Source organism: Panthera leo, chromosome B2 (genome assembly GCF_018350215.1).
Source record: "Panthera leo isolate Ple1 chromosome B2, P.leo_Ple1_pat1.1, whole genome shotgun sequence".
Classification (NCBI taxonomy): Eukaryota; Metazoa; Chordata; class Mammalia; order Carnivora; family Felidae; genus Panthera; species Panthera leo.
In genome coordinates, this window is record NC_056683.1 from 146,134,538 (window position 1) to 146,156,057 (window position 21,520).

Genomic DNA, 21,520 nt, shown 5'->3' on the forward strand with positions numbered 1-21,520 from the left:
GATATAGAATGGTGCATATACATACCCTCAGGGCCCCAACTTTACCATTTTTTTGCACACAGCCCACAGCGTTCCGGAGAGGAGCCCGAGGGCCCTTGCTGCCAGCGGCTGGACATACTGGCTTTGAAGTTGGGCCAGTTCCTGCTCTTCTCTCTCCCCCCACCAGAGAAGCCCTGTTTTTAACCGTGTGCGACCTGGGCTTCTGCTCTGTTCTGCTGCAAAAGAGTTTTCTCACACTCAGAGAACGTGGTTATTTCTGCGGCCCAGCGATGAGCACTAGGGACCTTGGAGTGCTGGCCAAGCCACACAGAGGCCAGAAGGCACAGGAGGGGGCCACCCGCACACCCCAGTGCTGGCTGGATCGTGAGTCCTGGTGTAACCGTGTGCCCCAGCACACGGGGTAGGAAGCCCCGCCCTTGGGGCAGCCGTCAGCCCTGTTCTGACTCCTGCCACAGCCCCACATGTATGATGTATCGATGTCACTGGGGACACTCATCTGCAGATTAGGTCATTTGGGATTTCCCTACTAGTGCTGGCAGATTTGGGCGAGTGCCTTGCCTCGCTTTTCTGTCTTTTTAAATTTTTTTTAAATGTTTACTTATTTTTGAGAGGGGGGGGAGGGGCAGGGAGAGAGGGAGACACAGAATCCGAAGCAGGCTCCAGGCTGCGAGCCATCAGCACAGAGCCCGACGCGGGCTCGAACTCACAGACCGTGAGATCATGACTTGGGCTGAATTCGGAGGCTTAACTGACTGAGTCCCCCAGGCGCCCCTTGCCTGTCTATTAGCAGCTGTGTACTGAGCATTTTCTACACACTGGACACTGGCACGGGTCTGTTGACGTCATGTGGCCCTGTAGCTGAGCTGCAAACCATGCCTCACGCATCTCCATCCTCCTGATGAGAGACTGAAACTTGGAAGGATGAAGGCACTTGCCCAAAGCACAGTGGGGTGTCTGACCTAGACCTGCCTTGTGGTCCTCCCGCACCCCATCGTCTGCCTAACGGGGGATGTGCAGCCCGGGACAGAGGACAGAATCTCTTGCCCCACCCCCTCAGGGGGTGTCAACCCTCAGGGCTAATTAATCTATTTCAGCAAACATCACTGAATACTGATTATACCAGGAATAATGAACACTGAGTAGCAGTTGGGCATTTTATCAGGCAGAAGCTTTGGTCGGTCCGTGCTCTCCTGGTTTTAACCTTAAAATTTCAAAAATTGAAAAATGGCGTTGAAGTCCCACTGCAAAAGGGATATGTTTCCGACCCCAGCAAGGACGGTGTTGGAACATATGTGCCATTTTCACAGAAGTGTCTTCCAGAACAGGGAGAAGATCCCCAGACCTATTTGCCCCCTTCGGTAAGTACGTGGCTAGACATTTACCAGCTTCCCTTGCAATTAATTGGGTGCTGTCACCACGTTACTAAATTCTTGCCAGCTGAACGTAAGAGGGGGTGATGTGTGCCGCTCCCGTAAAATGTCCCCACTGGTGACCCCGGCTTATCCTCCCTCCTCCGTGGGCAGGACCAGATGATTTGGAAAGCTTGGGTTGAAGATGGCAGAACCACAAGAGGGAAGAACTGGGGAGAGCTGCCCGCCCATCCTGAGAGCCGCTAGCGTCTTTCGGCAGAGCCAGTAGTTGTGAAAGCGAACAGTAGGCTTGGTCTGAGTCCTGGCTCTGCTCTGCTAGCTGTGAGGTCTCTGGCCAGTCATTAGCCATCGTCAACTCTGTTTACTCTTCTGCGAAGGGAGACAGTCTCTCTGCCTTGTCAACGGTGACGCTGTTCCAAGGGTCAGTTGAGAAGAGCCGTTGCTCGATTCGTGTTCAGGTTTGTGTTCCCAGGGCCAGAGTGGTTGTTAGATTTGTGTTTGGAGCTGCTCAAGGTTTTAAACCTCTTTGGATTAGTTGCCCACACTTAAAAGCCAGGAGGTTTCACATATGAATTCTGGCTTTTCACTTTTCTTAAAGAGTCAGGGGATCTGGCAATACCTAGCCAATATTCCTGCATGGCAGCGGCTGGCGGGAGCGGGGTATCAGCGCTTCCTTTTGACTCCAACGGTCCCCGCTGTTTGCAACTGGTCCGCCGCGTTTGGCTTACTAGCTAGCCCTTACAGCATTTGAATTTTCAACCCTTGTACTGTACACACAGATGCTTTTAGTATTAATATAGTAGCTTAGAATTTATAAAATAATATCCATAAAAGCTAGCGATCTAGGCAGCACACGAATCGGTGAATTGAGCTCAGTAATATGCCCCAGACTGTGTTGTGACCTGGTGGTTGGACATCTCTCAGTCACAGCCAAAAGTGAGAAGAGAGTTTGATTATAGGGCTGGCTAACAGGGAGGTCCCCAACTGTTTTGCATTCTTTGGCTCTGAGTCCTTGGCTTTAGGGTACTTTGTTGACCAAAGCCCTTCATATGAGCCTTAGACCTGTTGGAAAGGATGTCATCTTACTCAGTGCTTGGGAGGTTGGGAAACCCACTTAGATGCTCGGTTCTCATCTATTTCCTCTGAGCTGGAGCCCCCTCCAGTTTCTGCCAAACCAAAGAACAAGGAGTCATCACTGACATTCCAAATGCACACTGTGACTGGGTGAGGACATACCAGTCTTCCAGGAGGGTCAGCACACAGGAGGTGCCCGTTATCTCCATGAGAACCACCACCCTACAAACACCAAGACCCCCCCCCCCCCACACACCTCCCAGTGTACGTTAGAGTCGTTGTGGCTTCCCCGAAAGTGTTAATGTGACTTCTGAAGCACAAAACTCACCATCCAGGACTGGCTTTGGCAGTCCCATAGGGGAAAACAGCTTGCAAAGCAGTTAAAAGCCTGAGAGGCAAGAGAAGAACAGAATTTGAGAAATGGATCGGTGGGAACAAGTTATGTTTAATTCAGAGCCGAGCCAGAACTGCCCTGGTACTGACTGCATTACCGAAGCTAGAAGAATCAACTTGCCACTTAGAATATAGTTAGAGGCTTGATTTTGCGAAAATGAAGACCTTCCTATGCAAGCAAAGAAAATAAGATGGAAACATTGGCGTATGGGGAGTCAACTAATGGATTCCAAGCAATTTATTTCAGTGCAATTCGATTCAAGAGATCACTACTCATTTTTTATTCTACCTTGTTTGGAAATAGTATGTGTTTCATATTTTTCATTATGGTTATGAATAAAATGAGTGCCTGAGTAGGAAAATATGCAAACATTCTTTTCGTTGCAGGAAAACAGTTAGCGGTGTGTGCGTGTCATCATCAGGTCTTGTGCGCAAGGTGGAGAAGGATGTTCCGTGGAAGAAGGATGTTGTGTGATGTGACCAAGGGTCATGGTGGATGAAAGCTGACCATGAATCATCGACAGTGTGGAAGGTAAAGCAGGCGCAGCATGAAGGGATATTCAAAGCAGGCTGACGCAGTGAAACTGCAAAGTAATCCTTTTATGCTTTGTGCTGGACGGTCTGTGGAAAGAATGCTTTGCAAATGGGGCTTTTCATCGAAGAGTCCAGGATAGAGGTCAGAAGAAGGTCACAAAGGTGGTCTAAATTTGGAACAAGAAGAGGCGTGAAGATGTTTGTTGGAGTGTGGTCCCCAAAGCGGAGGCATCAGCACCCCTGGAACTGGTTAGGAATGCAAATTCACCCCCAGAGTTCCTGAATCAGGGTGGGGCCCAGCAGTCTGTGTTTTAACAAGCTCTCCAGGTCGTTCTGATGCGGGGCTAGAGTTTGAGGACGCTGAGCCACGTAGGGGGACAGAGCTCATTAGCATGGGGAGGGGAAGACTGAGCCAAGATGTGATCCATCGTTAGCCTGACCTCAGCAGCCAGCAGCTTGCTTCCTTCCATTTCTGCCCATTTCTTCTGGGGGCAGAACAGCAGACAACGGGGCAGTGAGAGGGGAGTGGCAGGAGATTCCAGACCCGGCTGCTGTTTTACTCCCCCTCCGGGGAACTGTCATAACAGCACACATTGTTGAGCGTTCTGATTTAATTGGCTGATCCGTTGATTGATGCTCTCCAAGCAGAGCTAGCACGCAGCCATGGTTGGGAGCCACCAGTGTCCAGCAGAGGAGCTGATGGGAGTAAATGTGCTGGAGTCACACAGGAGGGGTGGAAGAACATGCCCTGATAGGGAAGCACCCTGTTGAGGGTCCTTTCAGGGTCACCAGCCCCAGGAGGGGGGCCCTGCTATCTCAGGTCTCTTGAAAAGCTTCCCTTACTCCAGACTCCTCCTCCTGCACCTGGTTGATCTTTTCTCAAGTGATTTTGTCCTGGGAGCGGTTCCTGCCTTGTCTTTCCATTTTTCTTCCTGCCCCAAAGAAAACATCTGTGTCTCTCCTCCCCCACTGGGCCACACGCTCGGTCAACGTCACTTCCACACCAACAGCATTGAGCTGGAATGAGATATCGGAGTTGCCCCACTTGCTTTTGAAGGCCAGTGTTTTCTTTAGAATGTTCATCCATTCGGCTTTAGATGCGAGGGATTTATTTATCTATTTTAAACTCTGCCCTAGATTTTGGCAAAAGACAAAAAGGAGCTTTGTGTAAATTATTCATCTCTTAATTTTTCTAAGCAGCCAGTGAACAATAGATAATAAGGGGTAATGTCTGTTTGGGGGGGGGGTAAATGTCTGTTTGGGGGAGGGGTAAAATGAAACCTGAACATGTTTTGAGATAGAAGGCACTGATGTTCTCTACTGTCACAACTGAGTGCCTTCTTACTTATCATCCTGCCTCTGAAGGGACGAGGGGATGGCATGAGTGAGGCGGGGTGACCAAGTCATGGTTCCTTGTCCCATTTGCCCTAGTGCCCTAGTGTTGGGACTAAGGTTTCTTTTGTATTTGGGGTTATCATTGCTTGATTTGTTTCCAGAACGTCCCTCTGCTGTGTCCAGGAATTCAGTGATGGCATGGTCACTTATCTTTCTGCTTCTTGGTTTCTGGATTCATGAATTCCTAATGGGGATACAATGTCAGGCCAAGGACTCTGATTCAATGCATATGCTGCATCCTGGAGGATGGCAGTGGTTTATCCTTAGAGAATTTCACCTGTGCCTCCAACAGACTGTTCCAATGCTTGATTTGGCCAGCAACTTCTTGCTAGTATCATACATTTTACCAAAAGTAGATCTGGGGATAATGAGCCCACTTCTACACCACCTTTTTTGTAAGGTGAGGTTGGTGTTCTAAGGCAATGGTATATGGGGTCTTGAACCAGTGGGACAAAGGCTTTTGTTAGCCCTTAACTAGTGGTTCTGCTGAAACCCTACAAGCAGAAAAAGGCAACTGTGAATACTTACTTATTTCTGTGACACGTAACCACTGGCCCTTGCAGGATGGAAGGGACTCGATGTAGTTAACTTGCCCCCAGGTAGAGAGCTGGTTTCCTTGAAGGATGGTGCCATTCTGGTGGCTCAGTATTGATCCCTGCTCCTCAAAGGTAGAAATTCAGTGGCAATAGTCCCAGAGAGTCCAGACAGTTAGGTCCACAGGTAGTCATCGTTGCTTCCACTGTGACCGATACATCCATGTGCTCATCATGCCATAGATGTAGCCAGTGACAGAGGTTGGTGGATGTCAACTGGCCTAACCATTTGGACTACCTGCTTATTTGTGCCCCTTCAATGTGGATGATTTCTGGCAGGCATTAACAAATATCTTTACCCTCGGCATCCGCTCCCAAGTGTAATGTCTCTAGCTCAGATTTCTTTGTCCCCCATCTTTCAATATTTTTCCCTTCCAGGTCCATAGCTAACTAGCCAAGATATTTACATCTGCCCATAAGTTCATTTATAGTCTAATATCAGGGCACTTCTCTTGCTACTTAAAATGAATGATCAGGTGCCTTGCCCAAAGTTCTACCCAGTGGAAGGGTTTTCCATCAAGAATATCTTTCAAAAGTACCTTTGATTATTGTTACACATCCACATACCTAAGTGACTTATGCATCAGCAAAGCTCCTCTTCCTGGTTGAACAGAATCACTCCCTATGGCTGTCCGCATGAACTGAGAAACAGGTGCGGGTGTGACAATAGTGGATGCCGTTGAGGTCTGAGCTCCTTACTGATGCAACTTGCTTGTCTCTCTGGGCCTGGTGTTGTAGGCCTAGGTATACCTAGGTAGCCACTTACATCTTACAACGGAATGTTGCTGGGCCTGCTTAGACTTATTACTCGGTAGGTCTGCAAGGCCCCAGCTCATCATTGGTAGTCTGGCCACATGGTCACTTGGTACCTATGGTTGGGCAATCTCTTTCCACCAAGACTCCACAGAACATCAAGAGTTGTTTTTCAAAAGATGTATGAGTCTCTGCTGTAGGTGGCATGCCTTCACTCCAGAACGCCAGAGGACTGCACTGGGACTTTCCCATTGGGTTTGCCCCAAACTCTACATGGTCCTTTTCCCTCCATTGACACCTTCAGCTCTCTAGGGTCTGCCAGACCATATGGCTCAAGTGGCAGGGGTGCCTGTATCACAGCCATGACCTGAGCCCTTTCTTCCTCCAGGTCCCATTCAAAACTGGCAGATCTTCATATGATCCAGATTATGGGCTGGGACAGTATCCCGGTTTTTGCCATGGTAAGACGAGGAAAGAAAATACCTCTTCGAATTGATGATATATGGCGTGACGGTTAGTTTTACGTTAACTTGACTAGGCAATGATGCCCAGTTGCTCAGTCGGTCAAGCACTAGTCTAGATGTTGCTGTGAAGGTATTTTGTAGATGTGATTAACACTTTCAATCCGTTGACTTTGTTAACGTGAGTGGGCCTCATGCAATCAGTGGAAGGCTTTGGGAGCAGACTGAGGTTTTCAATCTGCCTGTCTACCCTACAGATTTCAGATTCACTAGGTCTTACAATTGCATTGATTCCTTAAAATCAATCTCCTTATAAATACATATTTTTATTGGTTCTATTTCTCTGGAGAACCCTGACTAGTACATATGGCATGTATATCTTTATGATAAAGACTTAAAAAAAACCTGGATAAAATGGATGACTTTCTAGAAAAACAAAAATTAAAAACAATAATGACTTGATAAAATAATAAAATTAGAATATCTAAATAGTGTGAAAAGCCAAGTAATAATGGAAAACATGACTAAAACAACACAAGGATTTTGCTTTTTGAAATGCTTACATAATTTAATGGGCTGAATACTATGACAAGTTCATATAGGTAATTGCTAGCCTATTAAAGTGTTTCAGAGCATGGAGTGGGATGGAAAATTTTCCAATTTATTTTATGAAGGGAGCATAATCTTGATACTAAAATCTCCCCAAAATGGCATATCAATAATAACAATAACAGCAACAACAACTACAGGTGAATCTTACTTATGAATAGAAATATATTGAGTCATTTCAATAAGACCTCTTTAAAACATAATCATAATGAGATAAGGTTTATACATAATGGTTTCACATTAGGAGATCTAATAGTATATTTTATGACATGAAAAGGAATCACCGTATCATTATTTGTAAGAACATTAAAAACATTTTTTTTTAACATTTATTTATCTTTGAGACAGAGCGTGAGTGGGGAAGGGTCAGAGAGAGAGGGAGACACAGAATCTGAAGCAGGCTCCAGGTTCCGAGCTGTCAGCACAGAGCCCGACGCGGGGCTCGAACTCACGAGCTGAAGTCAGAGCCGAAGTCCTGAGCCGAAGTCAGACGCTCAAGTGACTGAGCCACACAAGCACCCCTGTAAGAACATTTTTAAACATTCAAAAGCCATTCTTGAATTTTTCTTTAAACACTTCTTGTAAATTAGGAGTTACTATTTAATTTAATTATCAACTTGAACTCAAGGCCTGTTTGATAGTTCTCAAAGATGGCACTGTCATCACTAAGGTAATAACGGAGTTAGTACATGTCTACCTGAGCTTGAGTATGTGAACAGGACAGCATCTCTTCTTTCTCTTAAATGTTATTGCCTACTCAAGAGTCGTGATTATTGGCCCCAGAATGCCTCTCAATGGCCGTCCTTCCCTTGTTTATTGGTGGCTGTCAGTGCTACCTCTGCTGATGCATTTAGTCCATTGTGATTTACAGCTTCTGATGCAGTGAATTATGACCCTTTCCAGCTGAGAGTGTTAAAGGGGAAACATATAATTTTAAGAATTAATTGCTGTCACCTGTACAGATGCATAGCAATGAAAAAAATCTCATTGAATCCTTTGTCTCATTTACTTTATTTATTTATTTAGTTTAATTTTTATAATGTTTATTTAATTTTGAGAGAGAGAGATAGACTGTGACTGGGGGAGGAGCAAAGAGAGAGGGAGACACAGAATTCGAAGCAGGCTCCAGGCTCCGAACTGACAGCAGAGAGCCCGATGCGGGGCTTGAACCCACAAACTGTGAGATCATGACCTGAGCTGAAGTCGGATGTTTAACCAACTGAGCCACCCAAGCACCACTTGTTTACTTTAGATACATCTTCTCAAAGCTTATTCTCTTAAGTCACAAGGTGGTTCTGTCACAGCAGAAGAATAGAATAGAATCTTAGCTTTCACACTTGAAAAATTATAAAGTTTATTAAATAAAAATGAACGAACTGTTACAAAGCAGATGTTACTTTAAAGAATGGAGTTTCTGGTAATTTTCCTTTGAATATAAAAGTAGTCCCCTCTCCAATCCAACTTTTGAGCATTTAATATGTTATTAATTAAAATCATGGTACACTAACCAGTAACATATTTTCTTCATTTGCAGAAAAATTTTCTTTCTTATTCCCCTAAAGGAACTTGGAAATGAATGAAAACAGGGCCAAGATAGAATCTTCCTAATTCACTCACTCTTCATTGGAAATCTCAGTAACTCCCAGGAGTATGTGTTTGAATATGTGTTCATGTTCATTCCATTGTTTTTTAAGTGAACTGATTACCTTTGAGGCCGAAGCAACAAGCTATGAAAATGAAGTCTTCATAAGCAGGTGGTGTACCGGGAACCAAACGTAAATCTGGAAGCTATTCTGAGATGTTTGACTTCCTCCAAGCTTTTATCTGATGACATCCTTGTTTACAAGCCGAGTTGGCCTCTTGGACTGGCCCCCTCCACTCACCAACCTGGATGCCAATTTCCCACCTCATGCACCCACTGGTCCCCCACCTGCCCCACCCACGCCCGCTAGGCTCACAAGCATCCTTGCACGCTGTGGAGTCGGAAGTCTGCTGCCAGTCTTGTGGGGATGGCTGCAGGATTGATGTACCTGGCTTGGCTTTTCCACCTCTCTGCTGTGGCTGATCCTGCTTTTTCTCTTCTTCTCTTTCTTTTCCTGCTCTCTTTGTCTTTCTCTTTCCTCCTTTCCCTTTCTCCTTCCCTCCTTCTCTTTTTCTTCTTTTCTTTTCTGTGTTTAAAAAAAGATCAGAATTCTACATATGCAGAGTCACACAGAACCAGTTCCTCCTCATTTTCCTTTCCCCAGAAACTACCACTTTCAATTCTCTTATCTGATTCTTTTGGCATTGACTTGCTTTTCTTGAAAAATGCTTACATGATTAGTTGCCATTTTATTCTATTTTATTTATTTTAAAAATGAAATTTATGGTCAACTTGGTTTCCACACAACACCCAGTGCTCATCCCACCAGGTGCCTTCCTCAATGCCCCTCCCCCACCCCCCATCAACCCTCAGTTTGCTCTCAGTTTTTAAGAGTCTCTTATGCTTTGACTCCCTCCCTCTCTAACCTTTTTTTTTTCCTTCCCCTCCCCCATGGTCTTCTGTTAAGTTTCTCAGAATCCACCCAAGACTGAAAACATATGGTATCTGTCCTTCTCTGTAAGTTGTCATTTTATTTTAGTGTTAGGCATTATTTATTGACTTTCTGCTCTGGAGAACGCACACTCCCCCAGTCCAAGCCCACCACACATGCACGTATCCTCAGGCTCTGGTTCTTGCATTTGCTTCCTATTCTGTGTCCTTGCTGCCAACGAAGCCCACGCTCTCCCCCACTTGTATCAATCTTTCACTCACCTCAAACATATCAGTAGTTTGTTCATCCTCTTCGTCTTCAGCAGAGTTGGGAGACTTCTGAGCCTTTCCAACCGAGGCCAATGTCCTCCACTTCAGCCACAAAGGTGTCATTTTTGTCTTGCTCTTTGTAATCTTTTGGAGATCACCCTGTCTCTTTTTTGTTTGGGATCCGTGGTTTCATACAACCTAGCTCTTTCTTCTGCTTTGTCACTTTCATCCTTATTTGATGGAGAACATCTTCCTGTTCCTTCCTAAGAATAAGTAGTAAGAGGTACATTCTCAGAGAACTGGCTTGTCTGAAGACCTCTGTTCTACCCTCCAACTTGATTACTACTCTGGCTGGCTACCAAATTCTAGGTGAGAAATTATTTTCCATTAAAATTGTGCAGGAATTGCTTCAGCTTACAATATTGCTTGTGGCAAGTTTGATGACATTTTGGTTTTTTGATCCTTCATGTGATACCTATTTTTTGTGTTCTTACTGAAAGGTTATAGGAATTTTCTTTGTCTCTAGAGATGTAATTTTATGCTGATGTGCCTTTAGGTGAATCTATTTTCACCACGGTGTTGGGCATTTCATGGTCCTTTTATTTTGTAAACACGTGTCCATGTTTCAAAAAAATTTTCCTGAATTATCTTGTTGATGATTTCCTCTCCTCTTCTCTGTTCTGTCTTTTCTGTAACATTTATTATGTGGATGTTGGATCTTGCACCTCCACTCTTTCCCTTCCCTTCCCTTCCCTTCCCTTCCCTTCCCTTCCCTTCCCTTCCCTCCCTTCCTTTCCCTCTTTTTCTCTTGGGAGGTGTAGTCAATTTTCTTTTTCATACTCTATTGGATGGAATGAGTTCGGCTGCTGGAGGAAGAGAGGTAGCACACACAGTTGTTTCCTTCCCATACAAGAGCCCAGGAGAAATGGTCCTGGGCTATTGCCATAGCTCTGAGGTGTCAGGCTCCTGGCTCCTGGTTCCTTCTACCCCACAGCTCTGTCCCTAAAGTGTTGCTGTCTTTGCCAGGTCCAGATTGTCCCACCATATTCCACCACAAGTGTCTGTACTCTGGCTCTTGGGGAGGATGCGATGAGGAAAGAGAAGACACAGGTTGTGTGTTTCGTATGTCATTTGTGTTTACAGACTCTTGGCCACAACTACAGGGGCTGGGAAGTATGGTGTTTGTTCTTGGGTCATGCACTCAAGAACTGCGGGTAATATTTCTGAAGAAGAAAGAGAAAACAGATATGAAGTGGTATCTAAGGGTCCCTGTCACAGTCCTTACTGCCAGAAGCCTGAACATCCATGTGCTTCCTTTTGCCTCAACCCAGAGAGCATTTGCACCTCCTTAGGAAAGGGAACTCTTGTCTCCTGTCCACTTACTGCATCCATCTTGAAGTTCCTGCTTGTCCTGCCATTGAATGCCCTTGTCCATGGGACTCATGGCAGGTTCATCCCTGCATATCATCCTTCATGGGCACCTGTATAGTGGACACCACACACCTCACACTTTTCCGGGACTAATGGCTTTCAAGCCCAATTCCTGCAGGTTTGAAGAATCAAGGATTTGAAACTGGTTTTAGTTTCGCATTTGAATGGTCACAGGTTGTTCAGGTGAGTGTGTGTCTCTTTGGCAACGTAATTCACTCAAAGACTTGCAAGTCCATTTGTATTGCCCAGTTTCACACATAAGACGACACCAGGGATCTCTTCCTGACGGCATCCAGGTTGGCATTTCCGCTCATCCTCCCTGTTGCCCTGGAGGGCATCTGAACACAATGGGCGTGGTTGGAAGGCAGCGGGCTTCTGATTTTGCCTGCTGGGCTGACTGCCCTGCTCTGCCCAAGGACGCTCAGGGAAAGGTAGTTGAAAGAGGGTTGGGACCACAGTTTTTTCTCCCACCGAGGCTGTCCTTTCTGTAGAGCCACCTAGTATTACTATTGGGTCACAGATGCATTGGTCACAGTATTATTGGGTCACAGAAGCATTTAGTGTTTTTGACTCTGCAATGCTGAGATTGCAGGGCTGCAGAGAGGGAGCTATTTCCCTCCCATCTCTGGTTCTTGTGTCTTGTGGGGCTTTGCTGAAAGGGGAGTGAGCAGACGTGTCTCAGGGTCATACCCTGGTGACAGGGAGGCACTGGGAAGATGGGTCGGTGGGTGCTTCAGTGGGGGCTTACTTTGAAACTGTGTTCTCATTTAGGGGCAGGGCCGAATGAGGGGCTTTGGGAGGAGTCATTAGAGATTAAGTGTCATTTAAGCCCTCCCTGTGGCTTCACTGGCACTTCCTCTCTGGGTTGCAACAAGGGCATGGGAAGACTCCTCAGAGAAGAAGCTGAATCTGAAGCCCAGGATCGGCTTTGATTGTAACGGGGCTCAGGCCAAGAGAAGCTGGGTGCAGATCTGTTTTTGTCCTTGAAGGTGAGTGAAGCTTAGCAGTAAAATTAGCTCCTTTCCATATCTCTGAATCTTCCCCCCATTGCTAATGCCTGTTGTAACTGGAGCAAGCCAGTGTGGGTCAGGCTGATTCATGATTTTATGGCGAATGAGCTGGAACAGATATGGCCCTGCTGGCAGGAATTCAAAGCTCATATACTCTCCTTAGACCTCTGACTTGAGTAATGAAAATTCAGCTGCTCAATCCAATTGGGACCCAGGTAAACAAGAGAGAGAAGGGTGAATAGGAAAAGGTAAATTAAATCATGAAGCAAATGTCAAGTAGAGGTCAAAGGAGAAGTCAGGCCCGAGGTGGGGATGATCTTTGATTCACAATCCCTATTTCTTGCTATCTTTCTGATGGGATCACATTAAATTTGGTAAGTGGAGGTAATTGGTAAAATTGTTGAAATCAGTTGCAGGAAACCGCCCCCCCCCCCCCCCCCCCCGCGACGTGCTAACAGAGGGACTGTGTCTCTTCCCTGTGGACTCACTGTGTGTGTCCTACCCAGCTGGTCTCTTGTGTTCACAACCCCATGTACTGACTGTGATTCCCCTTCCATCTTGTGTGGACAACCACGATTCTGCTCATTTCTGCTCAGGGACCAGGCCCCGGCACCAATAACACAACTGTGTGCATCCTCAGCCCTGAGAGATGTAGGGACACAGGATTTTCACTGCTTACCCCCAGCTTCAGCCCTGGGCTGCAAATGGGTTGGCGGGCTGCAGTGTGGTTGTGGCTGGGTCTCTATTCTTGTGCAGACTGGCTTTCCTTTCAGAACAGAACTGTCTCCCAACCCAGAAATTCTTTGGTCTGCTCGGGGTGGAAAGCCTGTCAGCCAGGAAGAGAATATATGGGAAAAGGGTTGAAACCCACAGCCCACTAGTGGCACGCACTGTCTCCTTGCTACAGAGACACAGATTCCATGACCCTGAGCCATTTCACTGCTTACCCCTGGCCTCAAGAGTGACGTGTTTGAGGAAACCATAAACAGAAATATCGGTCGTGCCGTGGAGTTAAAGCAAAACAGAGACAGCTTAAGCAGGGTTCTCCCAAGGCAGGAGAGCACTGATTGTCCATTCTGTGAAGTCTGAGTCATGGTCGCTGCCCTCATGGGACTGGCAGTCTGTGGGAGTGATGTTGTGGGCACATAGAGCAACCAAGAGCCGATGTAAAGCTGTGCTGGCTGGGTGTCCACTGAAAAAGAAACAAGAGAGCAATCCCGGAAGGCGGTGCCAGGTGGGGATACAGAACGCCCACTCGAGGGCCAGTGTGCTGGGGTCTGATCCCAGCTTGGCTACTTATTAGTAGTGATCTTGGGCGTGATAACTGTCCTGTTTGTGCCTCAGTTTCCTCAACTGTGAACAGAGGGGACTAACAGTACTGACAATGAGGATTAAATTCGTTCTACTGCAAGGCACTTAGAAGAACACCCAACTCGCAGTAGGGGCTCTGGCATTACTGGCTAAGCTGACGGTTCCCTTTTCCTGATCAGTAGGGCCTGCGGGGATTCATGGGAATGAGCAATCCCATCTGGTTGGGCTGAGCAGGGAAGGCTTCACGGAGGAGGTGGGATCTTAGCTGGAACTTGGAAGGTGGTAAGATTTTGTTTGGTGGAGAAAAGAAGGAAGGGTGTTCCTGGCAGTTAAAACAGCAAGAACAAAGGCAAGGAGGCTTATTTGGGGGGGGGTGTAAGTGTTGGGGTGGCAGCACTCAGTACCGTTTGGTCACCCACCTCTTATGGTTCATCCCTCTTGGGTGAAAAGCCGGTCTGGATGGGTCTCGAAGACGAATCACAAAAGGCTGCAGCAGCTGTCATGCCAAACCCTGCAGACTCATGGGAGTGTGAGCTGGGTTCATCTGTCAGAAAGAAGCAGCCAGTTCTGGCTGGAGCAGAGGGTTTATTTTGGAGAGAAGTGAGGGACACTGAGTGCAAGACTAAAGCAAGGAATGGTTGGAGGAGAGGATGGGGGTTTTGTCAGAATGCCACCATGGGGTAGGGTGACAGCTGAGTGCCAGTTGGATTTGGATCAACATAAGGATATTTTGAGGGCATCATGAAAAGCCTTTGAAGGCTCAATAGTCTCTCTCACCAGGACATTTTCCTTCCATCTGCCCTCACTCCTTTGAGCTCTCTCCCTTTGCTGGGCTATCATCATGTAAGTCATCTCAATCCCTTTGTATCCCGAGACCCCTACCACTGATTTGAGATAGCCCCTGTCTCTCCTACTTCACTAATGTCTCATCTGTAGTAGAAACAAACATTCTCGCCCATACATATGGCCCCCACACAATGGCCTCTGTCTCTCATTGTTCTTGGCCACCTTCACCAGCTTAGACCCACGTTCCCTCTTGGTAACGGAATGGCTCCTTTCCAGTGACAAGAAAAAAGCTGAGAGCCCCGAGGAAGTGGGCCATTCAGCGTTTGCCCAGTGTTCAGGGAGGCTGTAGGTGCTAAGTGGTCAGGAGTATTGGCCTGGCCAATCCAGGACTGGCCCTGGATTGTACCCTGGAGAATAAGAGATCTTAAAAATTTGATCCCAGAACTTGGTTTTTGGTTGAAAGTACAAAATCCAACATGAAACCCTGTGGTGGTTGCTCTAGCCCTTGGTTGGTCACAGATATCTGGGAGTCACAGAGGTTTCCTGTAAATTTCAGAGAGAAGACAGAGAACTTATTAAGATGTCCTGGAGAGATTTGAACCTATGGGAGGTGAGAACCTGGTCTGATGAGAATGTTCTCTCAGTGGCAGCAAATACAGACATTCTGGAGGGCTGAGGCCACATTTTGGATCATGAGTAAGCAGTCATATTTGTGCCCTACTGGCCTCTGCGGGTGACAGTTTCCTGTTGAAGCAAGTGGGGCTGTCCCTTAGGTAGATGAATGTATTTGGATGAAATGTGATTTTTCACAAACTTTAAGTACAAGAAATTAAAGACTGACCAGGCCAGTTTGCATTGGCTTAGATAAGCCGACTGGACCCCTTGCCAATGACTGAACCCTGAGAGCATCACACACTCAGGGGGTGATGGTCTGGGGCATTTCTGACGTGGGACCTTAGGAGTCAGTTGTGTAAGGCAAGCGGGAGCCTTTATTAGTCTTGATTTTTCTTGGGATTAAAAACAAATTAAGCAGTGGATTTTGAGTAGATGGTCTCTAATGCCCTGACTAATTTGTCTTGAAGGGATAGAAACTATCCAACAGAAATGGAAATTGACAAAAAGCCTGCATTGAATCCATCAGTTAATCAACAGGGATATATTGACAAGGTGATTAACTCTACTAGAAGATCATGGCTCTAGACAATTCTATTTAAAACCCAAGTCAGGGTGGTAGAAAAAGGATGTTTTTCTATCTGGCCTAGCATGTGCACATTTCATGGATTGGTGAAAAAGGAAGGTGTCTGGGGAGAGGGGAATTTGGGTTGTTTATTTTTTCCTTGAAAAACTGAGTGCTCTGTTCAGGACACACCTCTGAGCATTTTGGAGCACATACACTCCAGACGGCCATGCACACGCATGGACCCACACTCATAGAAGCACACGTTTATATTCTGCACTTAAGAAATTTTACATAGAGGCTTCTTTGATCTTTCAAAGGAATATATAACATCAATTTAAAACAATACAGTTTGGGACACAAAAGCGATCTGTCTTGGGGAGACTGGCAAAGGCAAGAAGAAAATCGGTACTAAGACCATCTATTAACATCTAGCGGAGCTCATGTTTGATACTCATTCAAGTTAATCACCACTGCTCCTCTCCAAACCCCGCCCCACGGTCCTATTGGATTATATAATAGACCTCAATAACTCTAAATGAGCTATTATACTCTGCCATATAATTATATATTTAGGACACATGTATGGTTAAAAAAAGCAATCCACAGAAAAACACTGAAACAAATTGCAGAGCAATTTCAGCGACTGATTATATTTAAGCTGTAGTGTGTCAGCTGTTCTCAAATTTTTTTTTTCAGAGTTCCCAAATCCATTAGACAATATTCCAGAGCTATCATCAGTCTTTACTTCTGCGTCAAAGTCATTCTACAAACGTGAAAAGCCTGCTTCTCTGATCTTTTCTTTTTGAGACTCCTAAAATGCAAAAAGTTGCTCTTCATTTATTTTTTCTTGGACAAGTCTTTTAGCTGCTTGTCCTACTCAAATAATAATGATAACAACAACAATAATAACAATAAAAGCATTTGTCATTTACTGAGCTCTTACTTTTTGCCAATATCGTTGTGTGTATTTTGTATCACCTCATCTGATGAGATGACAATGTGCCATGAGTTGGGCAAAGATGCTCAGGTATTAAGTATCTTCTTTAAGAACACGGGGCTTATTTAAGAGCAGCAAAGCCATGGTTAGAACCGGGTTGGTTAGTCCGTCCTCGCTATTTCTAGTACTCACGATAGCTAGTATGTTTTCATTTTGTAAGGTATTTTCATGTATGTTATGTCACTGATCCTCACAATTATCCTGTGAGTATAGCTTTTGGTACTGTTCCCATTTTACAGATGGGGAAAATGACAGTCAGAGAGGTTGTATCACTTCCCACAAGGGCTGCTGGGGTCACAATGCATGGAGCAAAATTGGCATGAAAACTGGGCCATTTGGCTTCAAATCTGGCGCCTGTTCACGATTCTACACTGAAGAAATGAAACAAACAAACAAACAATATGAGACGGAAGCAAACATACAACCAATTAGGGCATCAAGAGAGTCTTTGCCCCCAAGTATCAGCAGTGCTACAAAGGGAATCTTTGCTAAGACCAACGTGATGATGAACACACAGCACAAAGCTTTGTAGCCCACTCCACCAGTGCGCCTGCCCTGGGGGGAGGCAAAAGAGCTGTTCGTGGAGCTGCCCAGCCTCAGAACCACGGGGCACCAGAGGAGCTGGGCGACATGCAAGTATTTGAGCTCACTTTGACTTCTCACAGGCTAGGCAGTGAGGAAGGAGGAACCGGGCAAAGCCAAGAGATAAGAAACAGTGTGGGGGGATGTCCCAGAGGCTGGAGGCCTCGCAGGGGGTCATGGCGAGAGCTGACATCATGGGCACAGCGTGTGCTGGGAAAACATCAGAGGAAGTCATTTTAATCTTCAGAATGAGCTCAGAGGTATACAGGGTGGATATATAACCTCTATTCATTCATTTAATATATGATTAGATGTCAGTGTTGTTGGAGTTACATTTTAGGAAATGACTATTCATAATGGAAGTCCTGGCAAGGTTTCTTTATAATCAGCAAAACAGGGTGGAGGGCTCAGCTGTGGCACCCTTGCAAGAGGCTCTTAATTTACGAGCGATGTTAAATTATACCGGCTGCCAGATAGTCAGATACGGGAAGTGATACAATAAGTCACTGGGGATATGCTAGTTTTTCTTTTTTCATTTGACAACCACAGGAAGTGGCCATTAGCCAAGCCATCTGAGGAGAGAGCATCTGATTGCTATGCTACGTGCACAGCGTCCTGAATATCTCCAAAGGCCTCATAGGAGAGCGTGCTGGGCATGGGGGTGGGAAGGCAGATGGAGGGGGACAGAGGACTGGCGTGCTTAGGGGTGTGTATTTAGACTCATCAGAAACAGGCACCGGAGGGGTTCCAGGGGCTTGTTTTTCTCGAGTTGCCCTGACCTTTCCAGGTTGAGCTGGCCCTACTCAGGTTTGTCATGAGCCTTATAAAAATAGCTTGGGGGGTATTTGGGGGGCAAATTGTGCATGAAGAATTTAAAAATATCTACTTTCTTACTTGTTTTTTTTTTTTTTTTCTATAAAGACAATTCAATACGGTGAGATTTCCCGTGTCATTTCTGCATGAGGGCAGAGGCAAATTGCAGATCGGGGCAGCTTTTTGTATTCAAGACCAACGGTTGACTGTGGGGTGTAGCCTGCTCTGCCCCTTTCTAAGGCCCAGACTGAGACCCGACACTGTGGGGAAACTACCAGGACTCTCAGATGATAACCCAGATGATAAAGCGCCCGGGGAGATCAATGGGGTGTGCAAGTGTGGGAAGCTCACTTATAAAAGTGATCCCAATGCTCACAGGCAATAATGTGAATCCTCGAGAAAGATGCTGTTGTATTTTGTTGAAAAGTTGACTCTTTGAGATGAAATTAGGTAATGGGAGCCGCACAGTGGGGTCCCTTTAAAGATGTACTAAGCTGGCATTGCAGGAATATGTGGGGAGGGGTCCTCTCCCTTTCTATCTGGACCAAATGGATCGACTGTGATTTGCCTTTCTAGAAAGATCTTTAGCTTGATAGCTTCCTTCTCAGTGACAGCCATTACTCTTTAACTTCCCTGAAATAAAGACTTGACGATCATCAAACAGTGCTATTTTTTTTAAATTAAGAAAACAGATTTTGATTGAAAGTTCCCCAACTTTCTTGCTCATTGGAATTACTTGGATATCTTTATAACATTCTGATGCTTGGTGCCCACCCTCAGCCATTCTGATTTAATTTGTACAAAGGTGTTGACCTGGGCGTCAGGATTATTACACGTTCCCTGAGAGAATGTACCATGCAGCAGAATTTGGGAACTACTGCTCTTGTCCCTCATTTCTCAAGACATTCCTTGGTGTGTCTGCTTAAAAATTCTTTAGCAAGAATTCAAGTCTTTTCATAGGTCCTTTTCTCTAACTTGATATTCTTACATTATCTAGAGCTTGTCTATTACCATGGATGGCAGTCCATCCCTGGGATAGGGTATGTTGCCGTAACAAACAACTCATTCCTCACTCAGGCTGCGCGTCCAGTGTGGGTCAGCAGGAGCCACTGCTCATGGTAGACCTTTGGGGACCCAGTTTCACAAGATGCTCCATTTTGAGCTGTGCTTCCCGTCACCTCAATTAGAGAAAGGGTACCTGACACAATGGTCTTGAAGCTTCAGCTGGAGAATGACCCTTCGTTTGGGTTCTCATTTCGTTGGCCAAAGAAAATCATATGGTTTTGCCTCATGTCCAAATGGGCACAGAAGCATAATCTTATCATATTCCCGGAAGGCGCAAAGCCAGAAATATTTGGAAGATAGTGATAACTATTACCCATGGATTTCCAATTTGGCATTCAACGTTCTTTCATCACTAATTCCTTTAAGACTCCCCCAGCCCCCTTGTAATTTTGAGAATGAAGAGATTAGATTTGCTGCTTCAAAATGGAAACACTTTCTTGGTCTGGACCCAGGAGGGAAGGTAATTCTGGTTTCCTCTGTTCACTTTGTGACTGTTTTCTTGGTATGATGACTCTGTTAGTTAGGAATGCTTTTTCCCCCAAATAATAGCAAATCTTGTTGGTGGGTCTGAAACAGCTTGTGACTTCTATGCCTCACATTTCAGAAATGTGAGCGCCAGCAGTCTAAGGCTGGCCCTGTGCCATTCACGACTCAGTTTCCTTCTGAATTTCTACTTGATCATCTTTAGCATTCATGCCTTTGTCCTCATGCTTAGTGATCCATGGTGACAAGACGGTGGCTACTCCTTCAGACTCCGAGTCCAAGAAACATGCAGAGGAAAGACAAGAGGAAAGGGATCAGAAGGGTCCAGTGATGTCTCTTTGTCAAACTTTGCCTTCTTTGGGAAGAGATTCCTTGCTGGGACTTGCATGTCCATCTTATTGGCCAGGGCTGTGGCCAGGACCGCCTGTTGCTGCAGAAGAACTTCTGTTGTAGAGGAGGCAAGGGCAATTAAACTGTGCGAATGGTTTTTATGGAGCCATTTTGCAGTGTAAACTACCAGGAGTGGGCTAGGTTTCGGATGGAAATGAGACCTTGGGCTGTCACTCTTCATAGGTCCATAAAACACCTCCATTAATTTCTAATAACTTTACGACTCTAGAAATGGATCCCAGGCTCTAAGTTATGAAAACAGCTAAAATACCTTCTATCATAGTGTCCATTTAGGTAAGCTGGTGGCTATTTCCAATTTACTTCCACCCAGAATTTTAGGGTATAGTGAGCCATGCAGAGTTGGACTGATGACGAATATCAAAAATGGAAAGCGTCTCTACCAACACAATACCTCTGATGAAATTGCAGTTTGAAGACTTCTTATCCTGGAGCTGTACACACTTGAGCTAGATGGGGAATAAGAAGTGGGGAAGTTAAAGCTGAGCATCCCCAGTTGAAGGGAGGCTGAGAATGAGGACGAGTACCTGGCACTTCAGGCAGAAATAGGAAGTGCTGGTGTTTCTGAGAAGTGACCGTTCAGAGTTCTATACTACAGCTTTCCTGAGGTCACCAAAGATGCATTGGGCTAGTCCCATATTTTCCCTGGACTACTGAGTTTTTTCATTTTGGAGGAAAATGGTTCTTGGGAGTTAATGGCAGTAAGATGTGGCCTGGGCTTCTGGCTGGTAGATCTTCAGTGAAAGCAGATGGCCACAGTGGTATTGAAAACTAAAGACGGCAGTAAAGCTTTTAATTGAAAACAATTGGACCCTGTTGGATGGTAATTACCTTGGCCGCTTACAAATAATATCCTGTCCTTGATATCCTGAAAGAAAAGCTGAAACTGAGCAAAGAGGATCTGCCTGATGTGCATCTAATAAGGATGGGGTTCCCCAAACTACTTTCTCGAGGGATCCTCAGGAAAAGAGAAACGAAGAGGAGAATTTGCTGTAGCAAGAATGATGAAGACAAAACATTCATCTATGAAGCAACCTAATGGGTCCATGTTTACTAGAAGATTGAAATTCTAGCCACCTTCAGGAGAAAAAAAAAATAATGATGCTTTACATGCTTCTTTTTTTTCTCGGTAAATGATAGATCCTAATGAGGAAGATGTCTCATTTGGATGATTTCCTTAAAGATGTTTGCCGTGTGAATCACTACCATGCGTGAGAAGTCATAGGCATTGGGGAGCCTCAGCTGTGGTACAACTATAAATATTCAGGAGGCAGTGATGTCATATTTGTCTAAGGGACTCAGCCCTAAGGGTTAGATCTATAAGCAAATTTTAGCCAGAAGGTCATTTTTAAATCCAAATAACAGGCAGTGTTAGAATGGAGGACGTGGGGGAGGTTGAATGGGAAAGTATCTTAGGAGGCCATTGGCTCAGTTGTTCCCCCAGAAACTACAACCTACGATTCAGTCAGGGGACCTCACTGGGGGCTGGG

At 45.5% G+C, this 21,520-nt stretch overlaps 1 long non-coding RNA gene across 3 annotated transcripts; it reads left to right on the forward strand.

Annotated features, from left to right (window-relative positions):
- The first annotated feature begins 11,989 nt into the window (after window positions 1-11,989).
- LOC122219223 lies at window positions 11,990-16,594 on the forward strand. Of its 3 annotated transcripts, XR_006202317.1 has the most exons (4): window positions 11,990-12,119; window positions 12,271-12,384; window positions 15,059-15,198; window positions 16,379-16,594. It is a non-coding gene; the product is annotated as an uncharacterized LOC122219223 (long non-coding RNA). The 3 variants fall into 3 exon arrangements; XR_006202315.1 differs by having other exon boundaries at window positions 11,990-12,384; XR_006202316.1 differs by having other exon boundaries at window positions 11,990-12,384; window positions 15,059-15,112.
- The last annotated feature ends 4,926 nt before the right edge of the window (window positions 16,595-21,520 follow it).